This window comes from Phodopus roborovskii, unplaced genomic scaffold, assembly GCF_943737965.1.
Source record: "Phodopus roborovskii unplaced genomic scaffold, PHOROB, whole genome shotgun sequence".
In the NCBI taxonomy this organism is placed as follows: Eukaryota; Metazoa; Chordata; class Mammalia; order Rodentia; family Cricetidae; genus Phodopus; species Phodopus roborovskii.
Genome location: NW_026126413.1, coordinates 9,212,346 through 9,228,405, shown reverse-complemented (window position 1 = coordinate 9,228,405; position 16,060 = coordinate 9,212,346). Strand labels below are relative to the sequence as shown.

Here is a 16,060-nt window from a genome sequence, read left to right as displayed (position 1 = left end):
ATTGATAGGAGGAGCCTGCCTTCCAGTGCCCTGCTCAGAACCTCCTGAGGATTGGGGACTATGCACTGGGTAACCCGACCCAGCAGACCATCTAGAGTCTGCCAGTGTCCTAGTCCTGCCTCTACCCATTGATAGAGGAGAACCATCTTAGTACTGGACCTACTTGCACCCACTGGAAGAGAACCTTGGTCGTGTATCCACCAGAAGAAGGAGAGAGCCCACCGGTATGCCCTGGAAAAAGGGATGGGTAGATGACAGTATAAGAACACAGTCAATAACAGAAAGATCAATATGACACCACCAGAGTCTAGGGACTCCACACCAGCAAGACCTGAACATCACAACATAGATGAAGCAGAAGACAATAACTCTAAAAACAACTTTATCATGATGTTAGAGACTCTCAAAGAGGTAACGAGAAAATCCCTTAAGGAAATGGAAGAAAAAACAATACAAAACAAAAATTCAAGACATGGAGGAAAACACACACCAAAAATTGCAAGAAAGAGTGCAAGGCTTAAAATCTTCAATAGAGACCAACAAACAAACAAACAAACAAACAAACAAAAAACAAAAACAAAACAAAAAACAAAAACAAACAAACAAAAAACCCAACAAAAAAATCAACAACAACAACAAAAAAACCCACAGTCTTGGGGAATGCTGGAAATAGAAAAGCTAGGCAAATGATCAGGCATTACAGATGCAAGCATAACCAACAGAATACAAAAGATGAAAGAGAGAATCTTGTTGAAATTACACTAAGAGAGATAGAATCATCAACCAAAGAAAATCTTAAGTCTAACAAATCCCTAACACAAACTATCCAGGAAATATGGGACACTGTGAAAAGACCAAACCTAACAATAATAGGTATCGAAGAAGGTGAAGAAACCCAACGCAAAGGCACATATTCAACAAAATCATAGAAGAAAACTTTCCCAACATAAAGAAAGACATGCCAGTGAAACAACAAGAAGCTTACAGAACATCAAATAGAGAGGACCACAAAAAAGTCCCTTTGCCACATAATAATCAAAGCAGAATAAAGAAAGAATATTAAGAGCAGCAAAGGAAAAAGGCCAAGTAACATATATAGGCAAACCTATCAGAATTACACCTGACTTTTCCATGGAAACTCTGAAGGCCAGAAGATCCTTGATAGATATTCTGCCAGCACTAAGAGACCATGGATGCCAACCCATAGTACTATACCCAGCAAAGCCTTCAATCACTATAGATGGAGAAACCAAGCTATTACATGACAAAACCATATTTATACAATACATATCAACTAATCCAGCACTACAGAAAGTTTTGGAAGAAAAACTCCAACCCAAGGAAGTCACTACACACACAAAACAGGCAATAGATAATTCCACTTTACCAACAGCCAAAAGAAAAATTGGGGAAATCCACACGTAATACCACCACCACCAAATCAAAGACAAACAAAAATTAACAATCAATGGTCATTAATATCCCTCAATGGTCTTGACTCATCTATGAAAAGACACAGGCTAACAGAATGGATACGAAGACAGAATCCATCCTTCTGCTGCATACAAGAAACACACCTCAACTTCAAAGACAGACGTTACCTCCGAATTAAGGGTTGGGAAAAGATTTTCCAATCAAATGGACCCAAGAAAAAGGCGGGTGTAGAAATCCTAATATCTAATAAACTAGACTTTAAACTGAAATCAATCAAAAGACCTGAAAGTAATTTCTTATTCATCACAGGAGAAATCCATCAAGATGAAGTCTCAATCCTGAACATCTATGCCCCAAATACAAAGGCATCCACATTCATTAAAGAAATATTACTTAAACTCAAATCGCACATAAGACCTCACACGCATATAATGGGAGATTTTAATACCCCACTCTCAACACTAGACAGGTCCATAAGACAGTAACTTAACAACGAAACAAAGGAACTAACAGAAGTTATGACCCAATTGGGTTTAACAGACATATATAGAACATTCCATCCAAACACAAAAAAATACACTTTCTTCTCAGCACCACATGGAACCTTCTCTAAAATCAACCACATACTTGGCAATATAGCAAACATCATTAGGTACAAAAAAAAATTGGATTAGCGCCCCCCCCCCATCTTATCAAGAACAACACAAATTACAGAAATCCTACAAATTCATGGAAACTGAACAATGGGCAATTGTGTCATTCCTGGGTCAAGGAAGAAATAAAGAAATTAAAGACTTCCTAGAATTCAATGAGAATGAAGACAGAAAATACCCAAACTTATGGGACACTTTGAAAGCAGTACTAAGAGTTCATAGCATTAAGTTCATAGTATTACGTGCCCACATGAAGAAACTGGAGAAAAGTCACATTAGAGAATTAACAGCACAACTGAAAGCTCTAGAACAAAATGAAGCAAACTAACCCGGGAGGAGTAGATGCCAGGAAATAATCAATTTGAGGACTGAAATCAATAAAGTAGAAACTTGGGAAACAATACAAAGAATCAATGTAACAAAGATTTGGTTCTTCAAGAAAATCAACAAGATAGATAGTTTATCCAAACTAACCAAAAGGAAGAGAGAGAACATGCAAATTCAAAGAACAGCTAATACCAATACTCCTTAAAGTGTTTCACACAAAAGAAGCAGAAGGGTCATTGCCAAATTCTTTTTACAAAGCTACAATTACCTTAGTACCCATGCCACACAAAGACACAACTAAGAAAGAAAACTGTAGACCAATATCCCAAATTAACATTGATGCAAACATACTCAATAAAATACTGGCAAATCGAATCCAAAACACATCAGAGAAATCATCCACCATGACCAAGAAGGCTTCATCCCAGGGATGCAGGGATGGTTCAACATATGAAAATCTATCAATGTGATTCACCATATAAACAAACTGAAAAAGAAAAACCACACGATCATCTCCCTAGATGCTGAAAAAGCCTCTGACAAAATCCAACACGCCTTCATGATAAAGGTCTTGGAGAAATTATGGATAACAGGAACATACCTCAACATAATAAAAGCAATATACAGCAAACCAACAGCCAACATCAAACTAAATGGAGAGAAACACAATGTGATCCCTCTAAAAGTCTGTTCACTCTCTCCATATCTATTCAATATTGTACTTGAAGTCTAGCTAGATCAATAAGACAACAAAAGGAGATCAAGGGGATACAAATTGGAAAGAAGTCAAACTTTCACTACTTGCAGATAATATGATAATTTACATAAGTGACCCGAAAACCTCTACCAGGGAACTCCTACAGCTGATAACCAGCTTCTGCTAAGTGGCAAGATACAAGATTAACTCAAAAAAGTCAATAGCCTACCATATGCAGATGATAAAGGGGCTGAGAAAGAAATCAGAGAAACATCATCCTTTACAATAGCCACAAACAACATCAAGTATCTTGGGGTAACACTTACCAAACAAGTGAAAGACCTATATAGCAAAACTTTGTGCCGGCAAGGATTTGGGGAAGTTGGAACCCTCATAAACCGTTAGAAGGGATGTAGACCGGGAAAGCCACCGTGGAAAACATGAGGCTTACAAACTACATTCAAAATTTGAATGCAGATGCGCTTCTTTGCAACATGATGAGTGGGAAATACAAACCCTAACTGGTTAAATCATTCATGTTAAGATGGAGACTGGGGAAAGGACACAAACACCTCAAAACATGGTGATGGGACCCCAGAGTTTAGTTATGCCCTACCTCTTCCATGTGATCCCTGCCTGCTCAGCTGTGTTTACAGAAACAGAAGAAATGTGCCCCTAATACTGTTCTTCATCTTGTCACTCCCAGCCCCCTACAGTAGCTTGCCAGCTCCTGTATATACCTGGACCCTGGACCTTAGCTGAATGAGAGTACTTGATGCTGGAGCATCCATGATAAATATTAATAAGGGAACAAATGCATCAGGCCAGAGGACCAGGAGGCATAATTTTCATTTCCTCTCCACCTTTAAGGAGGAGGGGCTGTCTCTTTGATTTTTGGATCTAATCTGTCATGTCTATTTAATTTGGATCAAATTTCAAAATACGTTAAAGATGCTCTCCAGTATATTAAAAGGTTCACAGGAGTCTCCTGCCCTGCTTGAGAGTCCAGTCTTTGCCCCACTGGATCTCATCTACCCACCAAACCTCTCAGCTCCTGTATAAATCCATTGGTGTCTGGAGATGACATTCTTCCCCTTCTCCCAAACACTTCAAACCCTCCCTCTAAGATTCCTCATCTGCAGTCTGTCCTCTCTCATCTGTCCTTCCTCCAGGGCAGGTTACTTATCTCACTCTGCACGACCCATACTAGTCATTGGCCACAATCCTTTGTGTAACCCGGGGACCAGGCCAGTCCATCCCCAGGAGACTGGTGTTTGTCTAGGCAAGGTAAGCCTGGAAGCTGGAAGAATGCAGGAAAAGGATTAAATAGCACCCAGGGAAACCAGAACATTGGCCTAAAGCCTCAGAGCTCTAGTCAGAGAAACTAGTTCTCTGGAGTTACCTGAAAGGAGGGAAGCACAATTAGAAAAAAGCAAATGCTTTCATAAGATTCATCTGTAGGGCATTTTCTTAATCAGTGACTGATGGGGGAGGGCCCAGCCCACTCCCATCCTATGTCCATCCATGCCTGGCTTGTGGTCCTGAGTTTTATAAGAAAGCAGGTTGAGCAAGCCATGAGGAGCAAGCCAGTAAGCAGCTCCATGGCCTCTGCATCAGCTCCTGCCTCCAGGTTCCTGCCCTGCTTGAGTTCCTGTCCTGACTTCCTTCAATGATGAACAGGTCTGTGCATGTGTGAGCCAAGTTAACCCTTTCCTCCCAAGTTGCTTCTGTCATGGTGTTTCATCACAACAGTAGAAACTCTAACTAAGACAGTCACCACATGTGCTAACAGTTAACGTTTATCTGTGATTTATGTCTGACCAGTTTTGTTGTCTTACTGGATTATGCCAATATATAATTAATAAGACTTTATTATTTACCGAATTCCTGCTAAGTGCCAGAGACTATGTTAAACACTTTCTATAATGATTAAAATTTAGTTCTAGTCTTCAGTTGCTTGGTGAAATATGGGCATGATCTCATTTGAAGGCCAGTCTAGAATTTTCTGGCACTGCAGAAGATCATATATTCTTTTCTGGCATCCAGCCGCAGTGTCCTAGAAAGTGAAGATAGAATTCAGTTGAAGATCACTGGTTCCATTAGCAAGAAGAATTGTACAAAAGGTTTCTGTGACATAGTATTTCCTTCATGGGTCAGGAATTGTTTCCATGGTGTGTATGCTGACTGGAACATTAGGTAGAATTTGCTAGAAGGTCTGTAGTCCTGGGGATTGCATTTCAAAATGAAAATTTTGTTCATTGACCTTTATAAAAACAAAAAGGAAGACACTGAAATTTTATGATAAAAAAGGTGGAAACAGATGTGTGTGAACTTCTCTAATGTCATGTTTAAAGCTTGTTTAAAATTTGAAAACTGAATAGAGTCTATATGTAAAGTTAAAATGCATCGGAAAACAGCATATTAGTATTCTGTGGAGTGGTTGTTTTACTTTGATAATCACTTTCTTCTCTCAATGCAGGGTCCTAAAAGAGAAAATACTTGTTAGAACTAACTGGCTGAGAAGCCCCAATTCTTATATAGCATCCCCCCCATCTCTAAGCATTTGAAGGGCAGGGGCCACAGAACAAATGCAAGGGTAGTAAAGCTGGCTATCTAGTTCAAGCTGAGTATAAATGCCATATGTGGTCACTACCTATCAACTTCTCTTAGTATTCACATCTCAACCAAGGACCAGTTGATGTGTATGTTCTTCAAGGTCCCTCCCTACACTAAGATAATGTGTTTTAGAGTGATGCTGCTGGAAACTGTTTTCATAACTGCGGGTGACTGTACTCACATTTGTGACCTGTAACACTCAGAACAATCTTTGCCAATTTTATATCACAGGAGACATTGCTTTGATCACTTGTTTGAGGACCAATCATCAGCCACCTGCAATGTTAATGTCAAATGGAAATCTGAGGCCATATTAAGCCTAGATTGCTGAGTGGAAGCCGGTCAAAGGCACACCTCATGGATAGCTTCTCAGTGCAATGCCCTACAAAATCCAGGGAAGAACTGAAATCCAGAGCTTGGCCACACTCCTTTGCAAAGCATTTGGTACTGCACTTTCTTCACTTATCAATCCCATTCTTCTCCTTGTCTAGAGATCTTTCCCTATCTCCACTCCTCTCTCTTCCCCTCATTTTTTCACTTGCAGACTTATGTATCTCTTCACTGATCGCTATGCTTTCAAGATGATCCATTGAAAGCCATATTGTGCGAGAACGTGAAAAAATGCTCATAGTCACAGTTTTTCTGTCTATTTATTGTGTTGGTACACCTTTACTGTTAACTTGTTTGGCTTTTGAAGTATCTAGGGCACACACATCTGAGTGTGTCCTTGAGTAAATTTTCAGAGACGTTTGATGGAGAAGGAAAGACCCACCTTGAATATGAGTGGCACCACCCTGTGGGATGATGTCCTAGGCTAGATTTTAAGAAAGAGAGAGTAGAGGATGAGTTGACACCATCATCATCTCTCTCTTCCTGACTAAGGCTCCCTCCCTCATGCTCTTATAGCAGCACCCTCCCACGACAATGGACTGTATCACTGAACTGGGAGCCAAAGTAAGTCCTTTCTTTATTTTCTCTCATCATAACAACAAAATTAGTATTTTTCTGTATCATTCATATTTTGTATGCTGAAGATTCATATTTAAGGTACTCTTGCAAATGTAAATGAAATGAAAAATTGTAACTACAAATTTCTCTCTCTCTGCCCCTCTCTATACATTCAGTTAAATAGATTACTGGATTTCTATACAGAATTTAATGTGTACTGTGTATAACATTATCCTATGATATGGAGCTATTGCTGGGATGTAATCATAGCATATATTTTGGTGTAAGTAACAGAAATCAATTAAAACGCACGAGTAAGATTAAAATGTCATAGAGGCATGTCAGGGCACTTGTGCTGTCTGGTCTCCAGAGAGCGTAAAGCTCAGAGGGTCCTGCCAACATCTCTCCAGCATCCTTTTCTGTTGGGTGTCTTTGTCCAGCTGCTCACTTCTGCTCCATGGCTGGACTCCTGTATTTATGACTGCTTTTCATTGTCTCTGGTTTGTGAGTTACTGGACCATCAGCGTTTAGGCCAAGGAAATTCTGAAAATGATTTGAAACAGTACTTTGAACAGTCTTTCATCTAATATTTTTCTTTTTCAATTAGCCTATAGCGTTAGGTGTTACTAACAGGTGTTACTGTTTGGGGTTTAGGCCTGTCTTATGAATACAGCCTAGTTTTATACAGGCTGTACTGTTTGGGCTGTGATGCAGAAGGTGGGGTCGGAAACAGTTTTTGCCAAGAGTGCTTTCCTGATACTGAGACATAGTAATAGCCAGTATCTAATGCTTCTTCATTCTTTGTTTTGTGTAACCTTCCCTGATTTGTGGGCATAACACTGATTGACAGGCCTCTGAACACTTGTTAGAAAGTAGTCTTTAAGCCTGTCCCGTATGACAGACTAGAGGGACTGATTGATGGTTGAGCAATATGTCAAATGTTTGTTGACCTAACCTAGCAGGGACACTCTTCAATCTGCTCAGTTCTTGCTTTGTGGAATACAAACCTGACTATTCAGGTGAAATAATGAAAACCCATCTTGATAAGGACTGAGAGCTGTATTAATCTGTGGATACAGAGACAGCCCTAGAAGACAGATTGACATCATGTCCACTTAGCCGAATAATAATAGTAGGGTTCCCTGGAGCCTTTCTAGTACTAGGCAAGTGTTCCTTCCTGTGGAGTTGGCCTTTAATCAAGGCAGAAAGCAGCTGGTTATCCCCAAAACAATTTAAGACAAGAAAAGTTTATTCTGGCTTAGAGCCTGAGGGGATATAGCGCATCATGAAGGAAGGCATGGTGACCCCAGAATGAGGCAGCGAGTCACTCAGGTACCACAGCAGCAGAGAGAGACAAATTTGGGCACTCTGATCATTTTCAACCTTTAATCCAGTCCTAGACCCAATCAATGGTGCTGCCCACATTTGCAGTGGATCCTTCTTCCTCTTCAGTTGCAACATTCTGGAGACACCCTGGCAGACATAGAGTTGATTCTAAGTCTAGTCTGTTGACAATGAAGATTAAACACTATGGCAACACAGTAACTGCTGTAACAACATACCATAAAGTTGAGTGGTTCTAGCAACAAGATTTATTTCTCACAAATCTGGGAAGGTCTAGATCAAGGTCAGCCACTTTGATCACTGGTAATGGTATCAACGGGTGTCGTGGTTCGGTAGCATGTTAGGATTTTCAGGTTCATATGTCTTGAAACAAAGAATTGAGCAGAAACAGACATTGCCATTAAGAACAGTATGCTGGTAAGGATAGAGAATGGCCTGTAGCAGAGAAATGGCTTAGAAGTTCAGTGGTGGTCCATAAAACTGGGCATAGTGAGGACTTTCTCACATGCTGTTACTCGTCAGTTCTGGAAGAAGGTGGGGAGCTGGCATTCCACCTCTCCCCCTTGCCAACAGATTTCTCTTAAAGATTTTTGTGTAAAACGTTTTAGACCTCACTCTCTGCCCTCTGCTCTGCTTTGGTGAAAGTCCTCTTTGAGCTTGAATCTTTTTGTCTTCAAGAGTTAGAGGGAAGGAGAAGTATAGCAGAAAGACCCTTGATGTCTGCTCTTATAAAGGCATTCATGCTATCAAACCTGGGCATCAATTCTCATGACCTAATACAAACCTAATCACCTCCCAAAGGCCCCATCTCCGAGTACTATCTTGGAGCCAAGGTGCTAACATATGAACCCAAAGAGCTTTATGCTCTTCAGCCCACACCCTCCTGCTTTTGGCTAAGAAAAGGAAAATGTCATCTTCCTTAACTGTCCTGTGGCTGCACTGTGTCCCCCCTTCTCACCTTGGAACTGCACAGTCATCTTAGGCAGGCCAGGTAAGCCAGAACGGGAGGATCAGTCACATGGAGTGAGGTTTCTTCCCAAATCTTTCCTTGTTCTCTGCTCTGCCCCGAGTCCCACACAGCCTGCACTGGCACTGTGCATCCTTCGTTCTCTGTGTCGTCTCTTCCCAGTCCTTTCAACCTAAAAAATGCTTCTTCCAACCTTCCCTGCTTTCTCCATTGCTTTAGATCAAGGGCAAGTTTAGTCCCATCACCAGCAAGTCTCCTCTTGCCACTACCTATAGTTGTACCATAGGCTCTGCTCACCATGCTGGGAATGGAGATGTATTCCTACAATTAACATTTCATGTTAAAATTACAAATTCCAGAGCATCTTCAAGTTCAGACTGGATTCCCTGACCAAAGCAAGCTTATTCTCCTCCCCAATCTGTCCCTGTGTAACTAAGCATCAGCAGTGTGCTTGCCTTACAGTGGGTGGTCTATAAATATTTACGTTTTATTCTTTGTTTTTGTGAACATATATTGATTACATATAGTAATGGGTTTCATTAAAGCATTTTCATACATGCATGTAATATATTTTGATCACATTTATTTCTGTTACCTGATTTTGTCTTCTTTCACCTCCCATCTAGGCATCTCTCTCTCTCTCTCTTTCTCTTTCTCTTTATCCCTTTCCCTCCCTCCCCCCTCTCTTTCTCCATAGTTACATAAATGTTTATTGAAAAACAAAATCAAGGTTTGTCTTTCTTAATATCTAATACCTTTGCTTATCCAGACCTAAATCGTTCCCTACTGGTAAATGGTACTTCTGATGATAGCAAAACTTGATGACCATACACAATTCACTTCTGTATCCTATAGATGGGCATCTCTGCTACACTTGATTTCCTTCTTAACAGACATGTTTCTTGTTCTCAGGTTTGACTGCTTTTCTGCCCATTGGAGTCTCCTTATACCAAATCAGTGAAGGAGAATTAATGGAAAGGGCAAATGATTCTAATAGTTACAGCCCTATTTCATGATGAGAAAATGAGACTGGAAGGTTCATGGCTAAATGGATTTAAAGTGTGAGAGGTTCTTAATCTTTCAGTCACTTATAGATGAATGGATAACCCGAGGCCGTAAGAATACCCTTCTTAAAATGTAATTTCATAATTGCCTTTTCACTTCTCTGAGGCCTCCAGGGAATGAAAAGTAGCTTCCCCCCCCAAGTAATATGTCCTCATTACAGTTTTTCCTCCATCTACACCTCCCAGTTCCACCCCCATCAGAATCTACTCCCTTTCTGTCTCTCATTAGAAAACGAACAAGCTTCTAATGGGTAATAATGAGATAAAACAAAACAAGAACTAATACATTGGACTAGAACAAACAAACAGAAGAAAAGGAGCCCAAGAAAAGGCACAAGAAACAGATATAGATACAGAGACCCTCTCATCTACACACCCAGGAATTCCATGAAAGCACGACACTGAAAACCATGATATACACAGAGAGGACCTGTAAGGTAAAAGGGAGAAAAACAATATATATATATTGGCCTCTGCATCAGCTCCTGCCTCCAGGTTTCAACCATGCTTCTTACTGCTTCTCATGATGAATGGTTATATGGAATAAACCCTTTCCTCCCCAAGTTGCTTTTCATCATGATGTTCCATCACAGCAACAGTCACTCTAACTAAGGTCATGATGAAAAAACATTCTTGTGCTTTGCTTTCTTGGTATCTAGTTTTGTTGTTGTTGCTATTGGGATTTTTGTTTTTGTTGTTTGGTTCTTTATGTATTTTGGATATTAGCCATCTATTGGATGTGTAGTTGGAAAACAAACAAAAAAAACTTTTCCCATTTTGTAGCCTGTTGTTTTGTCTGAATGATGGTGTCTGTTAGGGTTTCTATTGCTGTGAAGAGACACATTTAATTGGGTGGCTCACTGATAGTTCAGAGTTTCAGTCCATTATCATCATGGTGGGGAGCATGGCGATGTGCAGGCAGACATGGTACTGGCTACATCTTGATCAGAAGGCAACAAGAAATGAACTGACTGTCACAGTAAGCAAAGTTTGAGTGAAAGTGGCCTCAAAGCCTGCCCCCACAGTGACACCCTTCCTCCAAACAAGATCGCACCATCCCTTTGGAGGTCATTTTCTTTCAAACCACTCAGTGTTGTTTGCCAGACAGAAGCTTTTCAATTTCATGAGGTCTCATCTACTTAATGTTGATCTTAGTGCCTGTGTTAATAGTGTTCTATTCAGAAAGTCTTTTTTTGTTTTGTTTTGTTTTTGTTTTCCAGTGAGTTCAAGGCTCCTCTCAATTTCTTCTTCTACCCCGTTTAGTGTATCTGGTTTAATATTGAGGTCTTTGATTCATTCGAACTTGGGTTCTGTATAGGGTGCTAATCTGTTTGGATTCTTGTAATTTCAATTTTACCAGCACCATGTACCAAAGGTGCTGTATTTTTGCCAGAGTATATTTTTGGATTCCTTATTTAAAAATTCAGGTGTTTTACATTTTCTGGGTTCTTTGAATTGCCACATGAATAATTACAAAATACTGCAAAATGATTTTTAAAAACTATTGCTATATAAAGCAAAATAGATAAATCCTGAAATGTATTGTCCTCAGGAAAACAAGCTCATTATTACATTTATGTAACATTTTGGAAAGGCAAGACTGTAGGAATAAAGAACATCACAGTGGTTTTCAGAGGAAGAATTTGACTACATAAGGCCAGCAGAAGGGAGGTTGGGAGTTGAATGAAATGTTCTGTGTCTTATCTATGTGTCTTAAGTACATGACTCATCTATAAGACTTAAAGAAAATGTATGATAAAGTATATTGTATATACTATTGTTTTTCTCTGTGTATTTCTTGTTCCCAACTGACAGTTGCAAGTGTTAGAGCTAGATCCTTGGAAGTTGGAAGTTGTTTTGGCTGCATCCCTCTAGATGGCTAATACTCACTGTCAACTTAATTGGGTTTGGAATTACCTAGGAGAAGCATCTTAGAGTGTGTTGGTGAGAATCTTTCCAGAGAGGTTTAACCACATGTGAATAGTACCATATTGTGTGATGGGCACCCAGAGTTAGTAAAGTAAACGAACAAACAAAAAAACAAGGCTGGGCAGGGGTGGGAGGGTGGGGATGGGGAGTGGGGGGAGGAATGTGAGTCAGCCAAGTAATTGTGTTAAATTTGTCTCTCTGCTTTCTTAACCACACAGGTAATATGACCAGCTGTCTCATATATCATCACTATCATAATTTCATCCCTCCTTAATTGTGAGCCCAAACAAACCCTTCCTTCCTAAAATTGCTCTTGGCAGGCATTGGTCATAGTGATAAGAAAAATAATTCATGTATTTTTTAGTTTCTTTACCTGCAGCATCTATTCAGGAGGCCATCTTCCACTATACATTTCCTTATCTCCTTTCCTCCAGAAACCCTATTCTTTTCCACAGTAAGAAGATGTCTTTGTACACAAAGTCATCTTGAATATTCTAGTGCCTCATTCTCCAGATGCTGAATGGTTTCTTCTGAGCAGCTTTGCTGGACTCAAGACAGGTAAAGCAGATGAACATGTCTTTAATCTGTAGGGTGACAAGAAGATAATAGATACCTTGGTTTCACCAGAGGCAGCCATAGCCCATTTTCTCCATAGTTATTGGAGGGTAACATGTCCTCACCATGGCCAATATAATCTTTCTCTAGTGAGAAAAACATCATGTCAAATGAGAAATTATTAGTCTTTCTTCTTTTTTTTTTTTGCAACTTCTCCTTATAAAATAATCATCCTGGGCATTACTGGGTAATTAACACTGATTTCTCCTCAATCTCTTATTACATCTGAGAAACAGGACTTCACCCTAAAGTTTAATAATTATCAAACCCAAATATTCAATTATAACCAAAGATTCCAAAGTGACATGGGAAGAATGAATTACCAAGTTATGTTTCATTTTGATGAACTATAAGATGGTGAATATCAGAAAGGAACATAACTAACTTACCAAACACAAAAACTCATGCATTAAAAGAATATTTTGTCTTTTGCAATTGGTTCCCTTAGAGGGTTAAACATCTGCTCAAATAATAACATGATTTATAAATATATTTGGAAATCATTTGGATTTGCTTTGAGTATTGAGTATTATTAGATAGGGAAGAATCTGACGAGGATTTCAGTATCTAAAATTACCATAAAACATTTATATCAATCTAGACATAAGCAGATGAAAAAACTGTGAGATTTTTGCTGTTATTAAATGTGAGCCCAGTACAAGAAGACTGAATTTCCTAAGGACTCTGAGAGTTGTTCCAGAGAAGGATTTAGAATAAATATTTGAATGATGCTGTAATACAGGACTCCTCCCACAGAGGAGTCAAACTTTGCTGTTTAAAGTCTCTTAAGTGGGAAGCAAGTGGCCTAATAATCTTTAAAATGACAGACTATGGTAAGGAAATTAAATTAGATTCCTTTGTGCTTACTCTTACCACCATTGTCTCTACATATAGGTTAAGAAAAAAGGGTCAGGATGTTAAAACACTGTTGATATTATACCTGGATGATGTAGCAGATGGGCTGGGCCTGGAGCCTGTTGTTTACTATTTCCTAGTTGGATGCAAACGTTCCTGTAAGTTTTTGGTGGCGAGCAAGGGCTCTGAGTCACAATGGTTGGCTGACATGCTCTCAGTGGAGAGTCTGATTAGAATTTATCATTCTGATGCTGTCTTCTGGTTCATGGGAACTTGAATAAGCTGAGAGGACAGGGTGTCTTCCTCATGGTGGAAAGGACCCTTCAGATCCAAGATTTCCAAAGTTTTCAGGAGGTAGAACATTTCTGAGTTGTTTCCCATGCTTCATGACATTGCTGTATCCAGACTGAGAAATAACAAAGGCAATCCCAATACAACATGACTGTCTCAGTCTAAGAGTTTACTTGGTCTACTCACCACACTTATTCTAACAGTGTTTTATGCAGAACTTATAGAAATCATATTTTTCTCATCAAGGAAATAAAAATGTACAAAGATTATATTTTATATGTGTGGAGGGGTGATTTGATGTATCTATGCATTTAGGTTCCTGCCAAGAACAGAAAATGGCATAGGACATTTCCCATCGAGGGATACTCCTTTAGCCTAGAGGCAGGAGGGAGGGCCTAGTCCCTACTCCAAATGACTTGACAGATTTTGTTGATTCCTCCTGGAAGGCCTCACCCTCCCTGTGGAGTGTGTGTGGGGTGGGGGTGGGGAGTAATGGTATGAGAGGGAGGGAGAGGAAACTGGGATCGATACGTAAAATAAGAAAAATAATAAAAAAAATCTATTAAAAAAGAGAAGGAAAACAGAAAGGAAAAAAACATCAATTTGTATGTAGCAGAGTTTTCATTATGGATAATGGTGAGGAGTTAATCTTCAGTATTTGAATTTCATTAGAGGAGTGGTGGATTCTGAGGTCATCTCTAAAGATTACCTATAAAGTTATCAGAAAGAATTTGGTCAAGAAATGCTTAGAACTATTTACTGAACTGGCAGAAGATAAAGATAACTACAAAAAGTTTTATATGCAGTTCTCAAAAAATACAAACCTTGGAATTCACAAAGCCTCTCAAAATCAGAAAAAGTTTCCTGAGCTGTTGCAATACTACACATCTGCTCCTGGAGATGAGATGGTTTCTCTCAAGGACTATTTCATCAGGATGAAGAAAAGCCAGAGCACATCTACTTAAGCAAGGACCAAGTTATTAACTTGGCTTTTGTGTACCATCTCTGAAAGCATGGCTTAGATGTGATCTATATGATTGAGGCTCATTGATGAGTATTGTTTGTAATAGCTGAAAGGGTCTGAGGGCAAGACCTTGATGTCAGTTACCAAAGAGGGACTGGAACTTCCAGAAAGAAAGAGGAAGAGGAGGAAAAGACAAAATTTGAAAACCTCTGCAAAGTTATGAAAGAAAGGGTTGAACAAGTGGTTAAATAAAACTGATTGGTGACATCCTCATGCTGTATATATGGGTGGACAGCAAATGCAGAAAGAATCATGAAAGCTCAGACCCTCAGAGACAACTCAATGATGGGTTACATGGCAGCAAAGAAACACCTGGAGATAAACCCTGGCCACCCCAGCATTGAAACCCTACAACAAAAGACAGAGGCTGACAAGAATGACAAGGCTGTGAAGGATCTGGTGACCTTGCTGTATAAAACTGCACTCTGTCTTCTGGCTTCAGTCTGGAAGATCCCAGCATCTACAGGATGATCAAGGTTGGTCTAGGTACTGATGAAGATGATCCTCCATGGATGATACCAGTGCTGCTGTAACTGAAGAATGCCACCCCTGGAGGGAGATAATGACATGTCACACATGGAAGAAGTAGACTAAGCATCACCAAAACTATATATTTGATGCTCACTTTCATTCCTTCTGATAATATATTTTCAAGGATTTTTGTTGATTTTTGTTAACATTTAAAACATTGGTGCGGCATGAAAACTAAGGGGAAGATAAAATTTCTTTCAGCTTGTGGTACTATAGGTTTGATTCAACAGGTTGGTAGAATGTTTATTATAAGACATAAAGTAACCTATTAAGTTTCTGGTTGCAAGTGTTTAGCGGTTGAGCTGGATTCCTTAGTAGACCAAATCATTTGTCTAATAACTTCGTGTTTAAAGGGGAAGAATTAAGATGGCTTAAGTTTCATCTTAAAAATTTTTCAATCCCTGTAGTTAATTCTGCATGTACTGGTCTTAGAAATAAATTCACAAGCTGAAACAATGGAGGGGTTCCTCATGTGTCTTGTTTTCAAAGTACTGAGAACAAAACCCTAAGCTTCCCTAGCTCATGCAACTCAGCATGAGAATGAATCACATTCTACTTTAAAAGGTAAATGCAGGTGAGATTTTTTTTTAAAAAAATACCCATCAAGGTGAGTAAGGAGTTATAGAGTGCTAATTATCATTTTTCCTATTCTCTTCTTAAGCAAACAGATCTTTTCAAATGATCATGAGTAGTAATAATGGTTGACACAAAGAACTTGAAGTCTTTATTGTATCTTAAAGTGTTCATTAAGCACAACCAGTGAAA

At 39.3% G+C, this 16,060-nt stretch overlaps 1 pseudogene; it reads left to right on the top strand.

The window, feature by feature from the left end:
* The window catches only part of LOC127221013 (heat shock protein HSP 90-alpha-like), a 36,836-nt pseudogene extending 21,478 nt beyond the window's left edge, over positions 1-15,358 (top strand).
* Positions 15,359-16,060: the final 702 nt, after the last annotated feature.